Genomic DNA, 26,117 nt, shown 5'->3' on the forward strand with positions numbered 1-26,117 from the left:
GACGCCTAAATGTTCGTGTAATATTTTTTGAACTTGACTCATACCAATGCCTAGGCTTGCCCGTATCTGCTGATAGGTCGCTCTCTTATCTTCCTCTATCATGCGTCGCACAGCACTGATGTTATCTTCAGTAGTCAGAAAGGACGTCCCTCACGCGGATCATTATTGAGATTGCTACGTCCACGCTTAAACTCGTTAAACCAATTGTAATTAATGGCACGAGATGGGGCTTCATTAAGAAATACTAATCCCAGCCTATCATAGATTTGTAGTTGAGTAAGCCCACAACGAAAGTCATAATAAATCATTGACCGAAAATATATCTCGCGTTAGGTTAATTTTCACGTGTAACAAGAGTTTTAGTCCCCAATTCACAAAAACAAATGACAAATTAATGAAATATACTACATTTGGTTACCAAAAACTTCTAAAATAGAAATTAAAAAAAAAGATTTTATTAGCAATGTTTCCAACTGGCCAATTCTTAATATTTTCAGTGTTACCCACGAACAGATATCTCTTAGAACCTAGTCCCATTTTTAATATCCACACGTATATCCAGTTAGTTCTTTATTTATTGATTCAACAAATAAATTTTCAGTCGTGTCAAATCAAATGTCAATTTCAAATGTTGGTTTGTATTGATCACTATTTTTAAATGTTTTTAACCTATTTTTGTTTAATAGTATTGTTTATTATTATAATTGGTATACGGGTTCAAATAAAACAGTGGGTTGTATTAAAACACAAAATATATAGTTGTAACATGTTTTTCTTGATAAATATTTATATGTTCCCTTTTATGCAACAGTATGAATAAAATGTATATACATTTGTTGTGTCATTAAATGTATAAAACCCACAGAGAAGAGAATCTTGGGCCGTGGGGTTCAAGTGCACGGGTGCTGATTAAAGATTTAAGTTGGCATCTGGTAGATAGTACCTGTGACCCCAGAGCTGGTGCTTTCCTCGCTCAACGAATAAGTATCGCAATACAGCGAGGAAATTCTGCCAGCGTTAAAGGGGTACACTGCCACGGGGACCAAACTTTTTAAAAATGTTTTATTTTTCTTTTTATTAATTTTTAACTATTTTATTACATATTTATAAAAATATTATATAAATCATGAACAGTGGTGGTACTTTTTTAGTTAACGAATAATTATCGCAGTATACCTACCGAGAAAATGCTGCCAGCATTAAAGGTACTCTATCACAGGAACCAAACTTTTTAAATTTTGTTTTGTAATTTTTCAAATGAATATATTTACGTAGTATATAAATGATGAAGAAAGATATATATTATATATCTCCAAATTATAATTTCCGCAAAAACGCCATAAAACTAATAGAATACATAATGACTTGACATTCCCATATTAAAACATAAAGTAATTTTGGCGCAAACAGATATGTGCCCCTCGTGTGTCATAACATGGAAAAAATGAAGACGGCATGGTGGAAAAATAATATTTAGTTCCATTTTCCATATTGGGACGTGGGGTCTACGGGTTAGAAATGCTTCACTAGGGGATTTCACAAATATTAAAGAAATCATGCTCATATAGAATATCACACTTAAATATACTTTCAACAGCTAAAAACTTTTTTACTTACTTAATATACATTTTTTGTTCACAATACTCCCCAAACAAATTTTTGACATGGGGAACGTTTTGATATTTATCATTAAAATCTGTGCAAATAAAGTACAATCAAATGATTAGTTGTTTAAGCTGTAAAAATTTCATTCGTTTTTATACTAAAAAAAACTACGAGTATATTTTAATATAATGAACGTGTATAAGAAACTGGCTGTCCTCTGGTTATAACTGAATTTCATTATTTGGTTAAAACAATTATGTTTTAATTTGTTTTGAATGTTGGACATAAAATAATATGTTATAACATCCATGCTATTTATTTCCACCGCAATATCTGGAATTCCATTAAATGCCCCTTAACTTTATAACACAAACTTATATCTATGCATATGTGTATCTTTTGTATACCCCATTAAGCAACGTTATCGCAATATTTTGATACACTAAGTTTCTTCTACGACTTGTACTTCATATAAAAAAAATCAGCTTCAGAGTCTGGTTAGATCAACAGTTATACAATTTGCGCGCGCCTTACATCTCGCCCGTTAGTCTTAGCATGATCCTCGCGAGGAGCGCACGTCCCTAAAATATATGTACGAGTATATCTACGTAATATAAATAACATAAACTGATTGTGAGTGAGTGCGATGTGCTATGAAGTGGGGTAACAATGATTGATGAAGATGATTAGAACGACAGCCAGCCAACGATTTTGAGAAGAGGAGCCAGGTATGTTTTGAAAAAGTTACATAAAATTAAAAAATGTGGATTGTGTCATAAATTATTGAGATAAATAAAAACATTTCAAGTAAAAATTATATAGTATCTGTAATAAATAAATTGTTTATTTATATACTAAAAATAGCAATACATTTTAACTGGAAATATTAAAAAGGCTTCTTCAATCACAAAAAGTTGTCTGGTCATTTCTAAATAACGCATACTGCCTTTTAAAATCACACAATCACGGCTAAAAATTAAATATTTAACATATTTTATGGAATAAATTCCGTATTTCTAAAAAAGGATTTTTAACTCAAACATCAGATTTCTTAAAAAGTTTACTATTTTAATTAAATTTAATAATACCAGCGATTGATAAAAATAGTAAATAATTTCGTAACAGTATAACAAGTAGGTTAACGCAGGATAAAACACATAATTACTAAATCGATACGGAAGTAACGAATTTTTGCGTCTTCGTAATTCCTTCGACTTAATGTGAAATGAGCCACCTGGATATTATATAGGATGTTACGTTAGAGTACGGTCTATGATGGCATTGTGGACTTGACACTTTTAAGAAATTCAATAGGGCTCACATAGTTTAACTTTGCAAATTGCTAGTGGCGACATCGCTTAAAAAATTGTGATCTATTGATAATTTGTTTTGATTATAATGTAGTAATAAATGTACTGATGATAGACTTGTATTTTCAAGTAATTGAATTTATAGGATTGTTTTTATTTTTTAATCTTATAAGTTATACAGACAAATGAACCGTTAAAAGATTCTTGTCCTAATGTTAATTATTATGGGGTCAAAAAAGAGAGAGTCTATTTTAGTTATATTTTAACATATTTTTATGCGAGATTTTGTAGGAACATTCTGTATCTTGACTGCGTACACATATATTTTTCATGAAGCAAGTACGTAGGCGTAATTGAGGGATCATCATACATTTTTAACATAACACAGGAAGTAATTTAAAACAACCGACCCTTGGCAAATGCTATTCTACGAATATTTTTTTAACAAAAATAATGCAATTAAGGAAAATTTAATAAAAAGGAATACACATTCAACCACAAATTGTGAAGATTTTCATTACACATATATTGTGGTTTCCGTTATTTAATTTACTTTTTTTAATAAACAATTAATAATAATTAAAAACTTTTAGAATTTCACCAGTCCGTCCTTAATGAATTTTTTTGACCATAACTAAAATTATGTTAAAAGTTTTTTTCAAATTATAACAAAGTCTCCATTCTCCACTAAGTTAGTATTTGATTTGTTTTCTGTATAAATCTAAAGTTAAAAAATCCAACAACTCTTGAAAAGGTAAAGATAAGGCTTTGTTCGCTTTCGATTTTCTTTAAATTTGTGATATTTACAATCACAATTTATAGGTTTGATAAAAGTGAAAAAGGTTCAAGAGTCTTATCTTGTAAGAGAATTTTCACGTATAAGAAAGCTGAGCTGAGAACGAACATGCAGAGGGCTGGAAATAGACTAACAGCTATAATAATAATATATAAACTATAATATTATATGGAAACTAGAAACTTGGATATACTCGTGTAAATATTAACTTACGTAGAAAGATAACTAATAAACTATAGATCTAACTCATTAAGAACGTAGCATTCAGAGATTTTGAATTAGAATGAAAAGAGGAATTAATTTATCAGATTTAACTGATATAGACTTTATCTCTAGGATTACAAAAAAGATTTTTCTGTTCCTACTAGGTAAACGCAAATCCAAAAATAGAATTTTCGTTACTACATATTAAAAAGGTCTAGTGATATTTTACTTTAGTACAAAAATAATATTTATACATGTTTTGTTTAGCTATAATTTTCCGCAGTATGTTACTCATGAATAAACATATTATATATCATAAGATTTTTTATTAATGTATCCAAATTAAAACAATGAAAATAATTAAAGTTTGTTATATATACTATAGCATATATAGTGCTGGCAATACAGTTCCCAAAATGTTTGACAGTACGATATATTTACTACTTTATACCATGATATTTTTACTCACAAGTATTATTAAAAGACATCACTCTCACTCATTTCGGTAACGGGAAAAGTGTGTTTTTTAATTAATTCAAATGACGGGCGAGGTCGACTCGAATTAAACGCTTGTCGCAGAATTTATACGCTAAATAAATACTACGTGAAAATGTATATTTTCGTAGACCTCTTACTCACTACGTGTTTCGTAGCTGATCGTAGCACCACTACAGAACTTAAGCAACTCACTTACTAATATACATAAATTTTGCACATTAACACAAAGCGTATTTTGTCTTCTACATTAAACCTATTTTCTCTGCAACGTATCAAAAGGTGGTGCAGGACAAATATTACAACATTCAGTCCTAACACCCCTATTGCCTCTTCCATAAGATATTTGGTCCAATTATAGCAATTAACAACTTAATTAATGAAAACTTTTGTCGTTATACCATTAAGAGTAACATATATCAAGTAAAATAGTCAGTAAGCGACATCAAAGTACGGGAATGCCGACCTCCATTAGACGCATCATATGACCCTCACACGTAGTTTGAATATTTCAGGAGTAAACCATAAAATACACACGCAATGGTGTTCAACCTTAGTTATTTTTAGTCTAATAACACTATATTGTCTTACAGAGATGGCTTCATATTTCTCCATAACTGTAATTAAAAACAAAGTCTGCTGATTTACCAGATGCGAGAAATACCTGACCTGTGGTTTTTCTAACCACGCCACCCACATCATACGTGGCTCTCTTGTCTCCGTCAATACTCCAGCAATTTTGGTGCTAACAGGCATCACTCGAGACGATGGCAAACAGCCGAGCGAGATGTCTTTGATCCCTTGGAGAATCAGACGGCCTTGGTATGGGATGCTGGTTGTATGGATACTCGAGCCCCTTACCTTCCTTGGACAATCACACTGGCAGACAGTGACCACTACTTATGGTTTCCTCGCTCAACGAACAAGTATCGTAATACAGCGAGGAAATACTGCCAGCATTAAAGTTATACTGCCACGAAAACTAAACTTTTAACATTTAGTTTAGGGTTATTTATATATATTTCTAATTATTATTAAGTATGTTAACGCATGATAACTTATCAGTATACAATAACTTATATAAAACTAATTTGATATAATGTATTTGATTATTTATTATTTTATTGCATGTTACTAACATTTTAGGAAATAGCTTACGTTTTTCAACAACTCAATATTTCGTATCGGAAAACTAAAAATATCAAAAAGTAACAGTGTAAATAGCGGTATTGCTCGGAAAGTCAAAATTTTTTATCCACTATGCAAAACATTCACTGACTCACTCGATATTAATATGTTTTATTAAAAATGTTGTATTTGAAGCCCAGTTGAGTCAACATCTATTTTCCGGTATGTAACAAATTATTAAATATTAATTTTTTTCCTTTCGCGGTCTGTAATTGAAGTTTAACCTTATAGTTTGGCCATGTCTGAGCGTCGTGGTCAGCAAGAAAGCATCTGGAGTGGACTATCTGTTTCCACCGGTTTCTGCCCAGCTGCAGCGCCTCTTTTATGATACTGTACAGTTTTGCGGACGTTGAGTGTTTCACTTGATCAAGTTTTGGAATTCTGATTTGGTAAGAGAATCATCCCAGCTCCTTTGAAACTTGACGCTAAACGCTTAATATAATTTTGACTTTGGACACTTTTGTTTTCAATTGTATTTTGTTGACAAAAGTAAGTTACATCAAAGTAAAGAAGCGAAATTAAACAAGCAAGCAATACAATATTACTGTCTATTGTATTTAATTTGATTCGATTCTCACAAAAAACGTCCGACAAAATAAATAGAAGAAATGATTTTCTTCACAATACTTATTACTTAAACCTCTTTGAAGGGATTTTCTAGGCCCAAAGGCTTAACAGACTCAACCGTCTTGCCAAGCGGCATCAAGTGTCCTTAAACTTCCTTCTCGATTCTCTTTTGTATAAATTCCGTAAAAATAGAACATAATAGCTAACGTATAAAAATTGTGCCAAACTTAAGACGATTGCAATTATAAATATAAATCTCAGTATAATATATTAGGAAAGAGATAGGATATATTTTTATTACTATACTATTTTTGCCACTCCTGCCTATGGTTTAGGTCTTTAACTCTTCATTAGATGATTGGTAAGTGTTTACTGCAAAAATAAGCCACACGTAATCTACAAACTAGAATTTAATTTAAACCTTCAAAAGGTTAACATTATTTTTTTATATAAATATGATAAAATGTCTTTCTTAACTAGGAACTAGTATTTGAAAGTGTGTAATAAAAAATGCATTTTTACCTTAAATAATTAAAAACGCAGAATATATATACTATATATAATATATACACTTGTAACATAACACCTTCATTAAATGGAGAAGTTTTCAAGAAACAACAATTTCCTCAGATCCTTATGACTTGATATTTATAATTTCAGTTATAGTGAGTTTCCTTTTATACGGAGAAGCAAGGTAACACGGCTTTGTTTCACACCCTTCAATCTGTTGCTATGTAGCAGATCAATCTTACTATTGTATAGACTGCAAGTAATACCAGTGTTTCATTTTCTTAATGGATTAAATAATAATATGTAATAGGTATTGAAATATTTAATAGATAATGTTATATAGACATCGGATAGTTAAAATTATTATGTATTTTTATTATAAGCGGACCGCGCGCCGATACAGTTTAATCGGAGTTTGTGTTATTAGTAACTCAAACAGATTATGTTTTTATTTTAAAACTAATTAATGTGGACATAAAAGATCTAACTATTATCCATAAGCATATTAAATCATTATTACTATTTGTTATGCAATATCATAGCGATGTATTTCTTTGTATTGTAGGTTTTCAATAGGTATCGTATTTCCACAACTGTGCGTTATTTAAGGCAGCCGCGCACCACCACTATGTGGAATCAGCTACTAACTGAAGTATTTCTGAATCAATTCGACTTAGAGTCCTTCAAGGAAAGAGCTTACCAATTCGCACTCGCACTCGTGAGCACTCTGGAGAGTGATTCGAGAGATTCTTTCTACGCAATGTTTATTATTATTGACTATATTATATATTATTGGCCTGAACCTAACCAGAACAAACACATATAAAAGATATTTATTTCATGATTTATATAGATAACTATAGGTTGAATTGAGCGTGCAGCCCTCATCCCTGATATCGTAGGTTCGAACACAGCTGCAAATAAATATAAATATATATAAATTCTGATCACCTACACTTGTCTATTAGAAAAAACAAACGATTATGAAACAGACACTGTAGCCAAGGTTGTAGGGCTACTGGCTATTTTCACGCATGTAGCAGGAAAATACCACAGCTTTCTATCATATTTGATAGGAAATCAAATAAAACAGTGATACAAACAACTACATTCGACTTTTATACTTTATATCAAAAAGCTAAAGAATCCGTTTATTTGGTTTGAATTTGAAATTCAAATTCGAAAATTCTTTAAGTAAGATAATCCATGGATTTAAAGTCGTGACTAAGGATCCCCGCACATGGGCCACCGGCCACAACCACAAAACGCCGCCACTGGCATATTTCCTGTAATTTTCATACATTTTATGGACTCGCCGCACACGGTTGGCGCCAGTGGCGGCCACACGCTACAAATCGTCGAAGCTTGCTTCTTGTGGCTCGCACCGGCCACTAAACGCCGACACAAAAAGCCGCCACACGCCCCTCTCTCCCTTACCTCAGTTAACCTGAAGTTGACGGTAACGCACGCACGTAGTTTGTGTTTCATATAGGTAGATAAATATGGATATAGAATTATTTATATCAGAGATACAATCCCGTCCTGCGATTTGGGATTCAAAAAGTGATAGTTTTAGTAATAGAGGAGAAAAGTGAAGGCCTGGGAAGAAATCTCGTGTTACTGGCCAGCCTGTATTTTGTATATTTTCGAGTCTTTTTTGTCTAAGTCCAAATATTTTCCAGAATATGGCCTCATCATATTTTCACTGAGGCCAAATGCTTCATCATGTTTAGTATTGACGTAAGCTTCATCGTGCTATGACTGAATCGACTGTAGTTAAACAAAGACGAAAGTTAAATATAATTGTATAAATTACACATTTATTTTTCAATACACTCAGAGAAATAGATGCTTCTAGATGTTGACACTATGTATAACAATAAATATAACGATAAAATTGCGCTCTCACTCTGCTTCTGACAAAACCAGTTCTCGTAACGTAAACGACGGATTAAATTTGTAAAAAGCACTCAACTTTATTAAATGCGTCAAGTTATTAAATCCGGTAAATTTAAGCGGCTTTTTTGTACTTGCTGTTGTTTGCGATTTGCCTACGTAGAAATTCATTAATATTTACAAACAAATATACTTATAAAAAGCACTTCAAAACACTTCTTCCAAAATTTATCATAATCTACTCAGGTTACGTGAAACGCAACAAACAAATGTGGCAAACTTATTAATATGCGTATTACAAAATTTTATAGTAATACTAGCTGCCCCCGCGAACTTTATCTAACTTTTTAGTACATACCCACTTTTCCGGTTTTCCGGAATGAAAACTTTTTAGGTTTTTCCGCGATTTTTCCCTATATAAACCTCAGAGTTCAAGTTATAAGTTCTTAACTAACAAATAAAAAATAGGGGTTGATCGTAGAGGGTAAATGAAAAGTAAGGGTTCTATTTATTTTTGTATGCTGTATCATAAAAAAACAAAAAAGGTGTCGAAAAAATAAAAATATTTTTTTGGGGTGCACCCCCAGTGATAACACTTAGGGGTTTGATATATAGATAGTAGCCGATTCTCAGAATCTGAATATGCATAAACAATTTCATACGAATCAGTCGTACGGTTTAGAAGGAGTATGGGAACGTACATTGTGACACGAGAATTTTATACATATAGAGATAATAAAGCATATTTACATAATATTTTCAACAGAACAATATAAAAAAGGTTCACTTGTAAAAGCAGATTGAAAAGCTACGAAAGGTCTTTAATAAAAAGATCACAGATTCCGCTTTGCTCACTCGTGTCAATGCATTTACGTCTAATAGTCTACGGCCATTCTAAACAAAAGGCGCGCAAAGGTCACAACCACACCTGACTGACTTCAGTGACCTGACACTGGTATTTATACGTATCGCGTGCATCCTTGGACGGGCATGTGATCAATACATGGCTATCTCAAGGCAATTAACGACGATTATTTCATCGTTCTTAATTACTATTGAGAAAAATTAATCGGTAAATTTTTATTCAAGTGTTTCGTTTTCTTTTAGCAATGTTGGCTAAGTGGCTTCAGCGTGCGACTCTCATACCTAAGGTCGTAGGTTCTATCCCCACCTGTGCACCTTTACTTACTTTCTATATGCGCATTTAACATTTGCTCGAACGCTGAAGGAAAACATCGTGAGGAAACCGACATGTCTCAGACCCAAATAGTCGACGGCGTGCAGGCTGATCACCTAGTCGCCTATTAGATTTAAAAACGATCTTGAAACAGATTCAGAAATCTGAGGCCAAGACGTAACGAGGTTGTAGCGTTACTGATTTATTTATATTTTTGTTTAGTTTTTTTAACCTGCAATGCAATAAGTATTTACAGAGCTTCATGTTAATGAAATCTGTCTAATAATGAAGACGAGTATGTGGTTTCATACCGTTATATTTCGAAAATCTTGTCAAAACGTCAGCAATCTTTGTGGCTTCGAATTAATCGGAATCCTCCAGTGCAATCCTAAATTTTGTTTAGTAAATTTAATTTAGACAGCTCATACTGCACTGTATCAAATGATAATAACACTGTGCAGACAAAATAAAATTGCAAATAGCGTCGCAGCGTGTCAGCACTTTTCCAAGAACCTCATAAAACCACAATAATATTTTATGATTTATTTGCAAAGTAAATCATAATAAAAATATGAGTTGCATTTATGTGTACAGAATGTGATAGTAAAATATTTATAGTCGCTTCATTATAATTAAAAGGGGAATCTCTTATTCCCAATGGGCTATATAAAGTTATGGCATAGTTTAAGAATTCAATCAATAAAATATATTTCTAACCAGTTTCCCAAATCAATCTTCGGCTTTACTAAAAACAAGTCTAAAGAGGTTCCAAGAGGTGTCAAATCTTATTCTTATCTTCTTCAAAAACAAAGAAAGGTTTACAAATTAACGTATATTTTTATGCACGTTTACCGTCTTTGGACTGATCATTGGGGTATTCAATGGTTCTGCTATGCAACAAGACTATGGGAACACCCATTATTCGGGAGTTAATGGTTCCATTTAAGGATTCTTCTCTACTCACTAAAACCCTACCTCTCCAGCTCCACTCGTTCCACTCGTAATTATTTGCTGTTTTTAGAGCATTATGGTAGTTATATTTGAAAATAAATTAATTCTATATGAAGTTGTACCAAATACTAAGTCAAGACAAGCTTGTAACTAAAGAAATTTGTATTCTTTTATTATGAAAAGCATCTTAGTAAAATAATTTATGAGTAAAAATGAAAACGATATGAAAAGGAAACACAACAACACGTGAAGAATTAATAACTGCATCTGACGCCGTCTTAATTACAACTTCAGGTTACTAAGACATCATTATACTTGTTATATTTCTGTTATATAAAATGTATGTGAAGGACGTCTGTGAAAATCAAAGCTTTTGATTAAAATTGAATGAATGACATAGGGAAGGTTGAGTTAACTAGAATACAGTTAAAATACAAAAATATCTTCCAAAACGAAAACTAGTGGTGCTACAACCCTTGGCCTTGGTCTCAGATGTTTGTTTAGTAATAAAGTTTTTAGGCAAGTAAGATAACTGCCTTCAGTGCCTGACACACGCCGTCGACTTTTTGACGCGCTGGTTTCCTCACGAATGAAACGCCACATCGCCACGCTGCCTGAATTATATTTCCACATCTTTTTGTAATTACAGAACCCTTAATGTCTACTACAAATCTCTAAACAACACCTACACTTGCAAAAAGCCATGTCCAACACTTGCAGTGCACGAACTTGGTCTGGATAATGAAAATCTTCATATAATCTTCACGCCCTAACTCCAAATACTCAGCTGGTTCCTCTTAAAACTTTCACTTGTCAAACTACTGTCAAAGTGTGCCGAACTCAATATAACCCGTTAACAATGTTTACACCTTAATAGGCCGGGAGGGTCAATATTTATCCCAACTTCGATATTAAGTTTCAAAGGGTTAGATTTGAAACTATGATTAAATCGTACTTCGTGTTGCCAATTATATTATTTTAAGAAGGGAATCACTGATTTTGTAGACTTCATAATGACAAATATACAGTGCACTTTCTACGTGAAATATTAATACGTATTATATATTTGTTTAGAAAAACATCCATTTGTTTTGCCATTTTTTCATAGATTGTGGCAGTTTTGTGCAAGAATTAAATATTTTTCCGTTTAAAACAACACAAGAACAAATACATGATTTGTAAAATGTTCTAAACATACATTCATTTTGACTTTTGTAAGTATATTAGTATTATTACAATACTGAAAAACACAGTGCTTTAGCAAATTCCACTTGTTAATACTACGAATTTTTTTTTTTTATGGAAAGTACATTCAGCCGCCCGTTATTATAAATAATCATAACAGTAGCAATCACGACTGTTTTCCTCCTTGAGTCTTCACAGACAAAACGGACCCCAACTTATAACTTTTGGATTCTATAAGTTTATTCCGTCTGCACTCTATTAGATTATCTCTCGTTGAATTTGAACTTTTAAAAATTGAATTGTAAATATTGATTTTAGCAAAAGGTACGAACCATTACTAATTGATTCTCCCCATATGTGCAGTCTGCAACCTGCCTGGATTGCGTCACCTCGCTGACAGAGACAAATGACACCCCTGTAATATGATACGCGACGTTTTATCTCTTTTTAACCTTACCTCACACGATAGGGCTGTCAACATAATATTTTGTGATGTATGAATGAAATGTAATGAAAATGTTTTAGTATCTATAGACACGAAATCCTACCATGAAATCGGTAAAAATGTATAAGAATTTCTATTATTCCGAAAACTGGAGAAAATATTAGATCATTCACATAAACCCTTTTTGATGTTTTTTAAAATCATATTGTGATTTGAAAAAAAAATCATTGTACAAAATTTATATAAAATATGAATAACGTATAAAATTTCCAAAAAACATCTTTTATAATAAAACAGATTAAATTTTAAAATTTATTTAGGTTACAATTACATATTATGTACTTTATTTATAGATTATTTATAAATTATTTGCCCAGAAACAATGCAACAATTATCTAAATATTCATGTTTTTTAAAGCAATCTAAATTTTCTTTATTTTATTTTATTTAAGCCCTATTATATTATTTAAAACTTTGAAGATTTTATATCTTCAAAGTTTTAAATCGGTTATATTAATGTCATGAAACATGAAAATTACATAATTTAATAACATGAAATTATGATAATGAATAAATGAATGTAATAATTACCAAGTCCTCAAAATAAGCTATAACAGCTAATTCGAGCAATTAATAACACTCCAACCAAGACAAATGTAACGACATCTCTAATGTTCAAATCCATCAAGCCATTACATTTGCATAGCGTATTTCAGACAAACAAATTTTACTAGATTAGTTTCAGTTTAGATGACATGTATGAGATTTAGAAATTATTTGAGTCAATAACAGTAAAAAAAAATAGAATTTTCGATTGCTGTGAGCAGTGTTGGCCTAGTGGTTTAGAACCCCGGCTATCCCCACTCACTGGACTTTCGGTAAATGTGCAGATTTAACATTCACTACGATGAAGGAAAACATCGTGAGTTACATGTGTTAGAGTCAAATCATCGACGGCATATGTCAGTCACAAAGGCTAAACATCTATTAGAAATCAAAATTATCACGAAACAATACAGAAATTGAGGACTAGACTTTAACAGGTTGTATGCGCTACTGTTTTGTTTATGGCTTAGTTTTCATATTAAAACCTTAATAGTTAAAACATTGCCGACTATATACTTCTGCTCTTCCTTATTATGTGTGCCTTAGGGTGGTCCTTATTCCTAAGAAAAAATTTTTTTTTCTTTAATTTCGCGGGGCACCACGTAATTCGGATATATACCATAAAAAAGTGTTTCAGTATTTTTTTAGAAATTTTTAAATGATATTTAGAGGTCGCTACCAAGGTTTGAATTTTAAATAAAAATTGAAAATCTGTATTTGTTAGAATTCTTTATTTTTATACCCAGGTCTTAAAAATGTTACGAAATTATTGTTATTGTTATTAATTAAGATATTATATAGATATCTGATTTGTTTATTTTAAAGATACAAGGGTTGAATTGTTAGTATTAGGGTACTTTATCCTATACTCTTTTACCATCAAAAGCAAATATTGCTTTTGTTCTTCATTTGTGGTAATTATTTTTTTATATTCTTCCATTCCTCGCAGCTATGTCGTTCACTACTCGCAATGAATGAACGATATTTTTGGCAGCTATATAATCAGCGTCTTCCTTCCAGGTTTCGACGTCTTTTAAAAAAAACATGATGAGAGATCTAGGGTCTGGAAGAATCTTAAGGAATGACTACTCACGAAGTTTTCTGTTTTTTTTGTCGATATGTGCGATGTCAAGGTTTATTCGTTTTAAGCAATCTTCTGTGCCTTAAATTTTGAGTACTTCTACCATATTTTTATTTTCTTGAACTGAAACTTCGTCATCGAAAAACGCAAGCGAAACTATGTCTTCTGACAAATTACAAATTATTTAAAATCTTTATCAGCGCATCAGTAGCTATATTTTTGTTGAAGCTTTAAGGTCTATTAATAATTGTAAGTCGTTTCTTGGTGCTGACTGACTCGAAGACTGCTTGATCAATATTTTACATAAATCATCACCGTGAAAATACATATTTCTCTCACAGCCTTTTCGTCCTTCTTCGTTAGCTTAAACTGATGCTTAAATAAATACATTTTTAAACTGTACAAGGCTCTTGCCATCCACCTAGCTCGATGAAGACCAGCAGGTCTCTGAAATGAAACGCTTTTGTCAGGAACACCTCCTAAGGAAATAATAGTAAGATTCAACAGTTCTCTGTAGTCATCTCGAGGTTCATGTACTTGAAGTTGCTTTTATGCAAACGAAATCCTGTCTGCGGCCACTTCTGCAAGAATATTTGCCTCAGCGTCATCAGCTGTTATTGATTTGAAGTCGCTTTGGTCAATAGTGTTACAATTGTTCTTAAATCTTTTGAATTATTGTATATCAGGAGCACTAGATGGGGCAAGCGATTGATCCGCTACAGCTGACAACATAATTTCCATTATGTGGTGACAACAAGCATACCAAAGCTTATTTTTATTCATTTTGCGCTCCAGAAGGACGAATACTCCAAGCCTTAAGCCGGTATTTACAGCAGTGGTGTCAAAACATTGTCTAACATTTTACTTTATAGCTCAAATTCCATGACTTTATAGCTTCATAGACAGCTGGACGCACAAGCTTCGCTTGTTCCACGTTCCAATTTTGGAACAGCGAGTAGTTGATAAACTCCATATCCTGATGTCAAAATTGGCAGCCGATCTTTAGTTTTGTGTCCAGTAATATCTTCTAGAAGTTTACCGTCCCAATGGATTGTTAATGACGAATTAGGTTTAAACTCGCTTTTGAGCGAATCTGCACAGCTTTGCGATTTTTGACCCATTACCGACGCATAGTAGATCTATTGACATTAAATTCTGATGGACCACAGCCTGCACATTTCAAAGTAGATGTCACGACCATAGTTGCTTGTCTGTCACTCAATTTAGAGACATCAAGACTGGTATCTAATTGACTGTTAATAATATAAAAAATATTTTATTTGTAAAAATTTTGACAGCTGGTAGCGACCTCTAAATCTTAACAAAAACAAAAACAAAAAAACATGTATTTCATATTTAGAGGTATATAATCAAATGAGAAAGTGCCCCGAGGATAATTCAAAAGTCGAAAAATAAGGACCACCCTAGTGTGCCTAGTACTTATTAAAGATTAAATCGTTAGTACTCTGGAAATATTTACTAAATTAAGTATTTTACTTTTCTGACAGCTGACACTATACTTGAATCATTAAGACAAATTTCTTAAATCTGTATTTGTACTTTAGCAGTTGGTCTACACAAAAGACAATAGAAAACTAATATGACAGGGGAAACTAATAAGATCTCAGACAAGTCTTTATTAACATATGGCAGCCCTAGCCAGCTGCCGTTATCAAAGGTTATTCGCGGTCGACATATTCCCATCTAAAAATATTTCGGCAATGAACCATATTCCAAGATCAGTTTATCCAGTAATTGGAGAGTTTTAGAAAGATATTTCTGACAGTGTTTTATTCTTCGTGACGTGTCCGAGTAATTGCTTTTGCTATTGAAAAACAAGAGGCACAAGTAGCATTTCTTTTGTTCTCGTTAAATAATGAGGATAAATTTCGCCCGTGTAACACGTCATATTTAATTTACGGCTGTTCATAACGTTATCGCTACTACGTTAATCCAAGAATAATGACAATTAAAAAATAATAAGTCGTCATTCTGGACCTAAGAATATATTATTATGCTATATTTTTTTTTATTTTACAAATTACTATATAGTTTTACCATATTTTATTTTATTTCATGGTTAAACTATAAAGTAAAACCAAATACTACTTGATTTATGTTATTTGAAGTGTTTTAATTCGTCCATGCGTCGGGTTGTCTCTCTGCCTAAAATATGGCGAGGGGGCCGATGGCTGGCCATGCGTCGTACTCGTGAACGGGTGCTACTTGTTCCCACGAGAATGTAAGTGCGTGCTCCTATTTCACCATGCCTTCTGCTGATAGAGGACAAGTCTTTGTTTTTAATTTATGTTATTATTATTTATTACTTAAGATTTCATGTGGAACTTGGTGTAATGGTTGCAGCTCCTTACAAACGTTGTGTAATAAAAACCATGGCGATTAAAAAGAGTGGCGGTGAGTTTATTGCCAGTTCTTCTCTTCCGTTCTACGCCCTTGATTTGAGAACTGGCACTAAATGTAAAGTTAGAAGCATTTCATATACATTTCTTTTTAATAAAACAACATATACCGGAAATATACAATTATCTTCTTCTCAGTTACGCTGATCCAACTAAATTGTTATATCGTTCTAATGAACTTTCCTCGGAAGTAGGTTGTCAACAGGGTGATCCCCTTGGGCCTGCAATTTTTAGTTTGGCTATAAATCCGATAATCAAAAATTTAAATTCTAATTTCAATGTTTGGTATTTGGACGACGGAACCCTAGGAGGTGATGTGGATACTGTGTTTTCGGACCTTCTTTTAATCAAAAATAAATTTGAAGCCATTGGTTTGGAGCTTAATTTTAACAAATGCGAACTTTTCATAAATAACTGCGACTTAAATTTAAATGATGTAAAAAAAAAATTTCAAATGTTGGCTCCAAATATTAAAATAGTTAACAGGAATTCCCTTTACTTTTTAGGTTCTCCAATTTTTAATGAATCTATTTCTGATTATATTCATTCTTCAATTACTAAATTTCAAAATTCTGCTGACCGTCTCCTTGAAATTAGTCCACATTATGCACTTTGCATCTTAAAATTCTGTCTTTTCCTCCCAAAATTTACATATGTGCTCCGTTGCTGCTCCTTTTGGAATCACCCAGATCTTTTAACACCATTAGACGACTTAATCAAAATTAGCTTACAATCACTTCTTAATATGCAGCTGAACGAGCAATCTTGGACCCAAGCTTCCCTACCCATCCGTTATGGTGGTTTAGGGATTCGCAAAATTTCCAGTGTCGCTTTGCCAGCCTTTCTATCTTCTGTCCATAGTTCAGCAAATCTCATAAGTAAAATTTTAAGGGCTTCCCCTTCAAACTTTGAGATTGCTGGCTTGGAAGAAGCTAGAAACGCTTTCTTGATTGCATGCCCAGGTCAAAATTTTCCATTATCTCTAAATTCACAGAGGAGCTGGGATGACATAAACTGCAAACTGACTTTTGACGATCTTTTGAGTTGTAGTACAGGTTCGGCGCGTGCTAGGCTTTTGGCCGTGGGTACGCATGAGGCCGGCTACTGGCTTCACGCTTACCCATCGTCAAATACAGGAACTTTTCTTGAGCCTGACACGCTTCGAATCGCAACCTGTCTACGGCTTGGGGTTCCGGTCTGCGCTCCTCATATATGTCCCTGTGGCAGTGATGTCGACAAGTTAGGACATCACGGCCTGTCATGCCAAAAAAGTGCAGGCCGCTTCTCGAGACATGCCGCACTTAACGATATCATACGCCGTTCCCTTGCCACCGTCAACGTGCCAAGTCTACTTGAGCCGAGTGGTATTGCAAGAGACGATGGCAAGAGACCGGACGGTATGAGTTTGATTCCATGGAAGATGGGTCGGGTACTGGTATGGGATGCAACCTGTTCAGACACGCTGGCCCCTTCCCATCTACATGGAACCAACTACAGAGCTGGTGCGGCTTGTGAAGCGGCTGAAAAAAATAAAGCATGCAAATACAGGGGTCTGGGCTCAGAATATGATTTTGTCCCATTCGGTGTCGAGACCCTTGGTCCGTGGGGTCCTAGCGCTTTAAGGCTTTTTAAAGAAATTTCAAAAAGGTTAGTCGACATCACAGGAGACCGAAGATCTGGCAGCTACCTCGGACAAAGAATTAGTCTAGCAATTCAAAGGGGGAACGCTGCCAGTATCTTCGGAACCTTGCCTAAACGGACTCCTTTTAATGATATATTTTAGTTTATGTTAAGTTTAGTTATTTATTTCAATGTATATTATTTTATTATTAGTTTTATGTATAATTATTTCCTATATTTCACTATAGGTTTATTTTCTTTTTTTGACGTTCATAAGTGTACATTGTGTTACCTATATGATTAAATGATTTTTTTCTTTTACTTTTATTAAATAAGATAAAATAAAGTGATAACCAATTGCGAATTTAAATCAGAACCAAGTGTAATTCTGAATAGTTCGTTGCAGCCATTTTGTAACACAAAACAGTCGACATTTAAATGCTCTGTAATTAATTATTGTATCGTAGATTTTTTATTATATTTAAACTCCTTTTGCTACAAAAAGCTTCTTGACTGTTTTTTATAAGTATTTGATGTAGATAATTATATTGAGTAATTCGTTTGGCAATCGTATTTTTTATCTAGTCGTCAAGATATTTAAATGCAAATTTATGGAATACTTTATTTATGAAGGGAAGAGAAACTAATTTTAAGCTACGTTGTAGCTTGGCTGGCTCCGCACAGTTGTTGTTAAAAATGTCAGGCGACTTCGAAAGAATTCGACATATATCCAGGTAAAGAAAAATTTTGTATCAAATAAATATGTATTAACATTGCAGAGGAGTGATAGCGTAGCTAATCTTGTGATTCTCAACTCAGAGTTCGTGAGGTCGAACTCTGGCTGTGCACTTATTTGATAAATGTTTGTTTTCAATTACGACGTGCTTGTACAGTAAAACATCTTTTCTCTCTTTGATAACGTGTATCAGAAACCGAATACTAAAGACCTTATGTAATAACCCCACATATTATAACTGTAAATTAAAACACAGATGCGTGAAACTTTCAATATTCATTTTTTGTGAAATTATATAAATTGCACTTTTCTATTAAAATGGGAAAACCTATAATAAGTAAGTAAGTGTTTATGCTCTTAAAAATATAGAACGATAAGTAATACGACTAATATTAAAAATTTTTTTTTTTTCTTTCTCTTACATTAAAGAATAAGAAAGCGGATTTCTTAATCGTAGTGGTCTGGCGCGCACCGCGCGTACGCAGTAGAGGCGTACTTTTGCAATCAGTTTTCGTTGAGTGAAGCACAACGCAAGTTTTGTAATCGCTTTGAAATCCGCCGTTTAAGTGACATCCCTAGCATTCAGTTAATTAAGTCGTGGTTAGAAAAGTTCAGAGCGACAGGATGTTAACTGAATCATTCAATTCGCCTGCGAAATAGAACTGTGCGATCGATTGAAACCATCGACCGCGTCGCCGCTGCGGTCGCGGAGCATCCACGATCAGTAGGAAAACATGCTGCCTCTTCGAGCCTCAACCATTCAAGTGTTCAACGAATTTAGACTTAAGATTACATCCTTATAAGAACCATATAGTCAAAAAAATCAAACCAGAAGACTACTATCATCGAAAAATTTACTGTCAGAAGCTGTTAGAGATATTTTCAGAGGATAATGGGATGGACTATGTCTATTTTAGTGATGACTATTTCTTCTCGAAGAGTACAAAGGTCATCAAGCAATCCAAAACCACCAGAAAGCATTACACAGCCCCAAAGTTACAGTATGGTGTGCAATATCGGCGAAGAAAATCATCGGGCCATTTATCTTCGAGAATGACCGAGGTGCAACGGTTACAGTGACGAGCGAGCGATATATTGCCATTATTCATATTTTTTTGTACCGCAGCTGCAAGAAGAGCATATTGAGATGTCAGATGTATGGTTTCAGCAAGATGGGGCCACAGCCCACCCAGCTAGGGTCTACATGGACACACAAAAAGCGTTGTTTCCGGGAAAAATCATAAGCCGCTTTGGAGACATATTGTGGCCACCCAGATCTCCCGACTTAACCCCAGCTGACTTCTTTATGGGGTTATCTCAAAACAAGAGTTTATGATACCCCTCTTACGAAATTTGAGCAGTTTAAGATTAAAATAACGACAGAAGTGAGACCATATCAGTTGACGTCCTGTGGCGTAAAGTAAACACAGGCAAAAATCTTAATTCAGCCAAAAATTTAAGAAATTTTCCATTACAATCAAACCCTAAGTAACTAACACACGCAAAGAGCAAAATTGCTATTTTGATTGGGATTTTTCCTCGAAAACATTCAAAAGGCTAAATTCGGTTCAGTAAGTTCGTTATGAACTCAATTGGAGCCGTATTCATAAACTGAATTCAAGATTTAACTAGTGCAAATTCGATAGTCCGCTTTGAAGAGTGCATTCACCGTCATGGAAGACACCTTGACGGTGTTATATCCCGTACAGAAAATTCGCACTAATATATTATCATTTACTGTAATAATATTACAAATACAATTTGTTCCTTTTTTATAAATATTTGAACTTTAAAATCGGCACTAAGACTCTATATTTAGCGGTAAGTCTTAAGAATATAATTTATATTCAGTAGTTATGACAGAGAATAACGTAAATAATACTACTAATGGTTTCAAACTATAAATAAACTCTTTTATACAACACCCCGTATTGAATAGATAAACAGCGAACCTTGAACTCACAACTTGAACCAAATTTTCGTCTATAAATTATGAATAAGCGTCCCTGAAGTGGCGTTCAAGTACTTGATTAAAGATTCAGGTATTAATACACAATATTAAAATCTTAAGTACATTCAAGAATCACTTAATATATATTACAGGTGGAAAAGGCCAAAAGTCAAAAGTTTAAATTTTCCACTTGGGCTAAACACCTTGCTTTATAAGTATAAACGTGTTTGATAGTGTATTAAAATGATTATTTTTTTATATGAACAATAATCGTGATTGTAAGGAACTTGCTTATATCTTACTAAGCTATATATTAGCAAAACCTAAGTATACTTAGGATTAAAAATATTTTAAATGATATTTCGTCGTTTATCTATCAGAACTGATCTGATCTAAAGCTTCTACTAGTTTCTAGTCTAGTGATGACAATAAGTTTATGTACAGCTTTCTCAAATACCATTTTAACTAACCGAGTGCTAAACCCCTGACCAGATTTTAGGGCTGCTACCTTATATTGGACTACTGCTATGATTGTTTTATAATTAATTTTACATTCTTAGTAGGAATCGCTATCGCGGGTGAGTTTATAATGCAGAGTGCATTGTCTTTTAGTTATTAGTAGTGATTTACATAATTAATTTATCGATTACTAAACCATGTAAGATTTAGATTTAGTAGTGAGTTTGATTCGTAAATACAAAGTAATAATTAATATACCTTGACAATAGTGGGTAAATCGCATAATTAAACGCAGCTATTCTATTGATAAGTACGAATAAATCGTTAATCGTTGATCATTGAGTTTACACTCAATTCCCAGCGACGATAAACTATGTTTAATAGTACCTATTATTATTAACATCAACAAATATTTATTTATTATGCCTGTTTGCTGTGGTTTTATCTTTATAGAATTAACAATAAATAAAAGACTTAAAAATTCAACCATTGCAGGAACACAGAAATTAAACCTTTTCAACTCTAACGATTTTGGACATATGTATTGGAAGCTTAATTTAAATATATATAAGATAACAAAGGCCTTGTCTGTACTGGTATATATAAGCTTTTCAGAACCAATTCTTAAAAGGCTGGCAAGGCCTTGAGCCTTCTGCCCGTTTGCCCTTATTCTATAAAAAAGGCATTTCATTCAACCTAGAATTGTGAACATAATGTCGCGGTCATTCCTATAAAATTTTAAGTGCCTACAGGCATAGAACTCTTATCTCAATACTATAGCAATGGAGCTAACGAGCGCCATTTGAATATAAAAAGTTTAAAATTTCTGAGAAAGGTATTGAGAAATACGACCTAAGTACGATAGGTTCTAGACAGATAAGCTTTTGCAAAGTTTTCCTAGAATGAACAATATACGAGTATAACAAACACATTACTTGTGAAAGTTGAAATACGACATTCAATACAAAAAGTTGAAACCTAATTAAATGGTTGGTCGATTAGAAGGTGTGGCGGCGAGTTTCTTGCTAGTTCTTCTCGTCCGACAGTAAATGTAAATTCATAGATATTTTTTATTGAAACTTTCATTCGTGTAATCAATTATTAATATTTGGTTTGATATTTCAACCTTTAAGATAAAATTAATGCTTCATTCCGTTTTATAATCCTGTAAAATGTGTGATTAAGTCTTTTAAAACAGCTACTTTTTGGTATGGAAGAAGTATGAATCATTTATAAAACTATGTAAACTATCTTATAGTGTTAAATTAAAGTTAACATATGCACAAATCTTCCCACCTTAATTCAGCCAAAAATTAAAGAAATTTTCAATTACAATCAAACCCTAAGTAACTAACACACGCAAAGAGCAAAATTGCTATTTTGATTGGGATTTTTCCTCGAAAACATTCAAAAGGCTAAATTCGGTTCAGTAAGTTCGTTATGAACTCAATTGGCGCCGTATTCATAAGCTGAATTCAAGATTTAACTAGCGCTAATTTACAGTTTTGTGTTAAAAGGATTAACTCAGACAAACCCATTTTTAAAATGGTATCTTATAATGTTCTGTAAGAGGCCGCAAAACTACTAAGTACATTTACAGAAATACTTTGGCAACCCAAATCTCAACTGTTTTATAATAAAAACAATACAGTGATGCAAAAATTATTTATGGACCTTGGTCCTTACATTTCTGTATCTGTTTGATGGACTATTTTCCTTAGTAGTCCATCAAACAAGTCTTGTGTAAACACACGAAGTAAACTTTTGGTTGGATGTTTCTGTCTGTTAGTCTTTGGCTGATAAATCGTAGTCGGCAATTGGGTAACGTCTGAAGCACATCACCGACGTCTGCTTTGAGATTCTGTAACTCACTTTTCGAACTCGCACAGCGGTTTTCGCAGCAGCGGTCGCGCTCAAATCAGTCGTGAAGCCTGAAGCCGAACAAGAGCCTGAAGAACAGCCTGAGCCTGAAGCACAACTGCTGCTGTGACCTCTGTGCAAGTTCGAAAAGTGAGTTACAGAATCGCAAGGCTGAGCAAGGACTACTCACATAAAATATCAATTCAGCAGCAGTTGTGGTCTAAATGGACCCCGGGATTCTCAATCCTCGCATATGCTTAAGGCTATCACTGTACGGTCATTATAGGCATATTATTTAATCAAATTTAAAATAGAGCCTGGGTCTGAAAAACCATTAAAAACTTAGAACATGGCATTTCAAATTAAACAGGAATTTATATAGAATTGTTTCCGCCATATTTTAAAACAAAAGCTGTATAAATAAAGCACCGTTTTGCTTTAAAACACTCCCTTTGATCTTGATGAAGTTTCTTTATTGTGCTGCACTTAAAAGAAAAGTATTTTAAGTCACTCGCCTGCTTTTCATATTTTTATTTTAATATTGTGACAATATTTATTCAGGTGTCACTGAAAAGAATGTTTTTATTTTTATACAATAACAATGTTCAAAACTATCACCAAAAGTTAAAAAATATATAATATTAGGTTTCATATCTATCTATACTAATACTAGCTGACCCGGCAAACGACAATAAAAATTGGGGTTGATCGTAGAGGGGTGAAAATTTAGGGTTGCATGTATTTTTAATGGCACATTATAAAAAAAATAATAATTTCTTCGGTAATAAAAACGTGTGAAATTTTAATTTACAATTCGTCAGATTTCATGTTTCATCTTCTTCATGCTAATATTATTATTATTGTGTTTCATCCGTAAAAAATTTACCATCATGCGCCTTAAGTTTCACTTCAAAAAAAATCTTGCATTTAAAAGTCTATTTACCGAGAAAGGCTTTAGGCTATAGAACATCGTGCTACGAACAAAATAACACAGTATATTATTGTACTGTATGTATACGTAAATTTATCAAGTCATTTTAAAATTTTATCTAATAAATACTAATCTAATTTAGTATACAACACCGAGGAAAATTTAGTAGGTTGTTTACCTTGCCTTAGAAAAAACTGTTAATGAAATACTGAATCTGCGCCATTCTAGCGATTTCATTTAGAAAAACCAACTAATATTTTGTACGAAGGTCATGTAATTTAAAATTTTCCACTCAAAACACTGCCATATAAAACCGAACACATATGTACCCATGACACACCGCACATTCTATTTCACTCTTCGATGACACTGAAATGGTTTAGCGAAAAGAATCCAATTTTCGTTCGGTGCATTTTTTATTTCCTTTTAAAATGGAGGTCGAAACGATTCTCCGCGGGCATTAAAAGTAAATGATAAAACTCGATACAAGTTTAATATGTATGGGAATCAATTTCAAAAAGGCCGCGTTGACTAGATCCAAAAGTATTAGAAAAATATTTGTGACCTTAAATTATCAACAGAATAATACAAATATTAACGTATGATTTTCATATTATGTAATTATGCCTTTAGTTACTTGAGTAGGTACTACACTTAAACATAAGTTTTTGAGGGACATTATGGTTACTCCATTAATTATATTAAAATTGTTTAATTTTTTAGAGAAGTGGAACAAATGTATCGATCTACGTATACATAATGTGTATGTTGAAAGTTGATTAAAATTATGAAAACACTGTTTCGAGTCAGTAAATTACATTAAAGATTACATTCCTGTTGGTCTTTGTAGTGTTCAATGCCCTTTTGTAGTAGCTTCTACCTACCTTTATATTATGAGTATTTGTATATTTATATGAATAAATACTGTACTTTGATTAGAAAACTCACTATCACTATTCAACACGTATGAAACTAAAAAACGAATTACTATTACCTAAATAAAATAATCTTAATGGGAAAATATTAGACTATTTTATTCAAAATTTATATGTATTTAAGAGTTTTTTACAATTATGTGTATAGTATACACCATACTAATTGTTATATAGACAGTATTTTTATTATACATAATAATAATGCTTAAATAATACAAATACCCTAGTTTTGTCCTATTTTTTTCCACCTTGTTGTCTGTTACCAACGTCGCATAGTGCTCCTAGGTTTAATTACCAGGGAAACATCTGATTGTATGCTTGTGTCACAAAATTATTAAAATCGTAAGCACCATGCCTTAATATTGGAACTCATTGAAGATAACTGCAACAAACGCTGACTCTTAGTAATATGTAATAAGTCTAATGTCTATGTAATAAGACTATACATGCGTATAATACAGTTATACGCATGTTCTCAAAAGCGATGCAATTATTTTATAAAAACGAAAATTGTTATTTCTTTACAGCAAGTATATTTGGTTTAATTAATAAAAATCCGAATAAGCTTAAAACAAAACGTACCCTACGTATCACGTTAATTAAAAGTCAAATGGAAAACTTTTATGCTCTTGTAACGGGAAATTGAATATTTCAAAAAGATATCTGTAATTGCCCTTTCGAAATTGCTTGTTATTTGTTACTTTGACTGTTTAAATACATCTTAATATTATAAAGGCTGACACGTCAACAAAGTATAATAATAATAATAGCCTTTATTGCTGTCAAATACTTATCCTAGTAAATAAAAATGTGAATTACTATAAGCACTAATAAATAATCAGCAAGCCGGTCTACCTCTTGTCCTTGGACATAGGCCTCCTCTACGAGCTTCCACTATTCTCGGTGCCCCGCTTTAAGTAGCCAGTAGTAGGCCAGCTGCTCTACTTATATCATCTTCCCATATTTTTAGTACTCTTCCTCGTTTTCTTTTGTCATAGCAAAGAAGCCATTCGCTTTTTTCGTCCATTTATCTTTGTCTTCTCTCATAAATGTGTCCTGTCCATTTCCAATTAAACGTTTTACTAAACAGCATTTGTAAACTTTGTCATTCTTTCTTCTAGCTTTACTCTATCTTTAAATTTCATACCTAGAACATTTTGATACTATTTCAACAGACTCTTAGTTTCTT

At 32.9% G+C, this 26,117-nt stretch overlaps 1 protein-coding gene across 1 annotated transcript in view; it reads left to right on the top strand.

Annotated features, from left to right (window-relative positions):
• Positions 1-2,164: 2,164 nt before the first annotated feature.
• The window catches only part of LOC125049085 (5-hydroxytryptamine receptor), a 56,134-nt gene continuing 32,181 nt past the window's right edge, over positions 2,165-26,117 (top strand). Inside the window, exon 1 of the mRNA XM_047648170.1 lies at positions 2,165-2,333. The gene's annotated coding sequence lies outside the window, so the exon portion shown is untranslated. The remainder of the gene's footprint in view (positions 2,334-26,117) is intronic.

This window comes from Pieris napi, chromosome 4 (assembly GCF_905475465.1).
Source record: "Pieris napi chromosome 4, ilPieNapi1.2, whole genome shotgun sequence".
NCBI lineage: Eukaryota > Metazoa > Arthropoda > Insecta > Lepidoptera > Pieridae > Pieris > Pieris napi.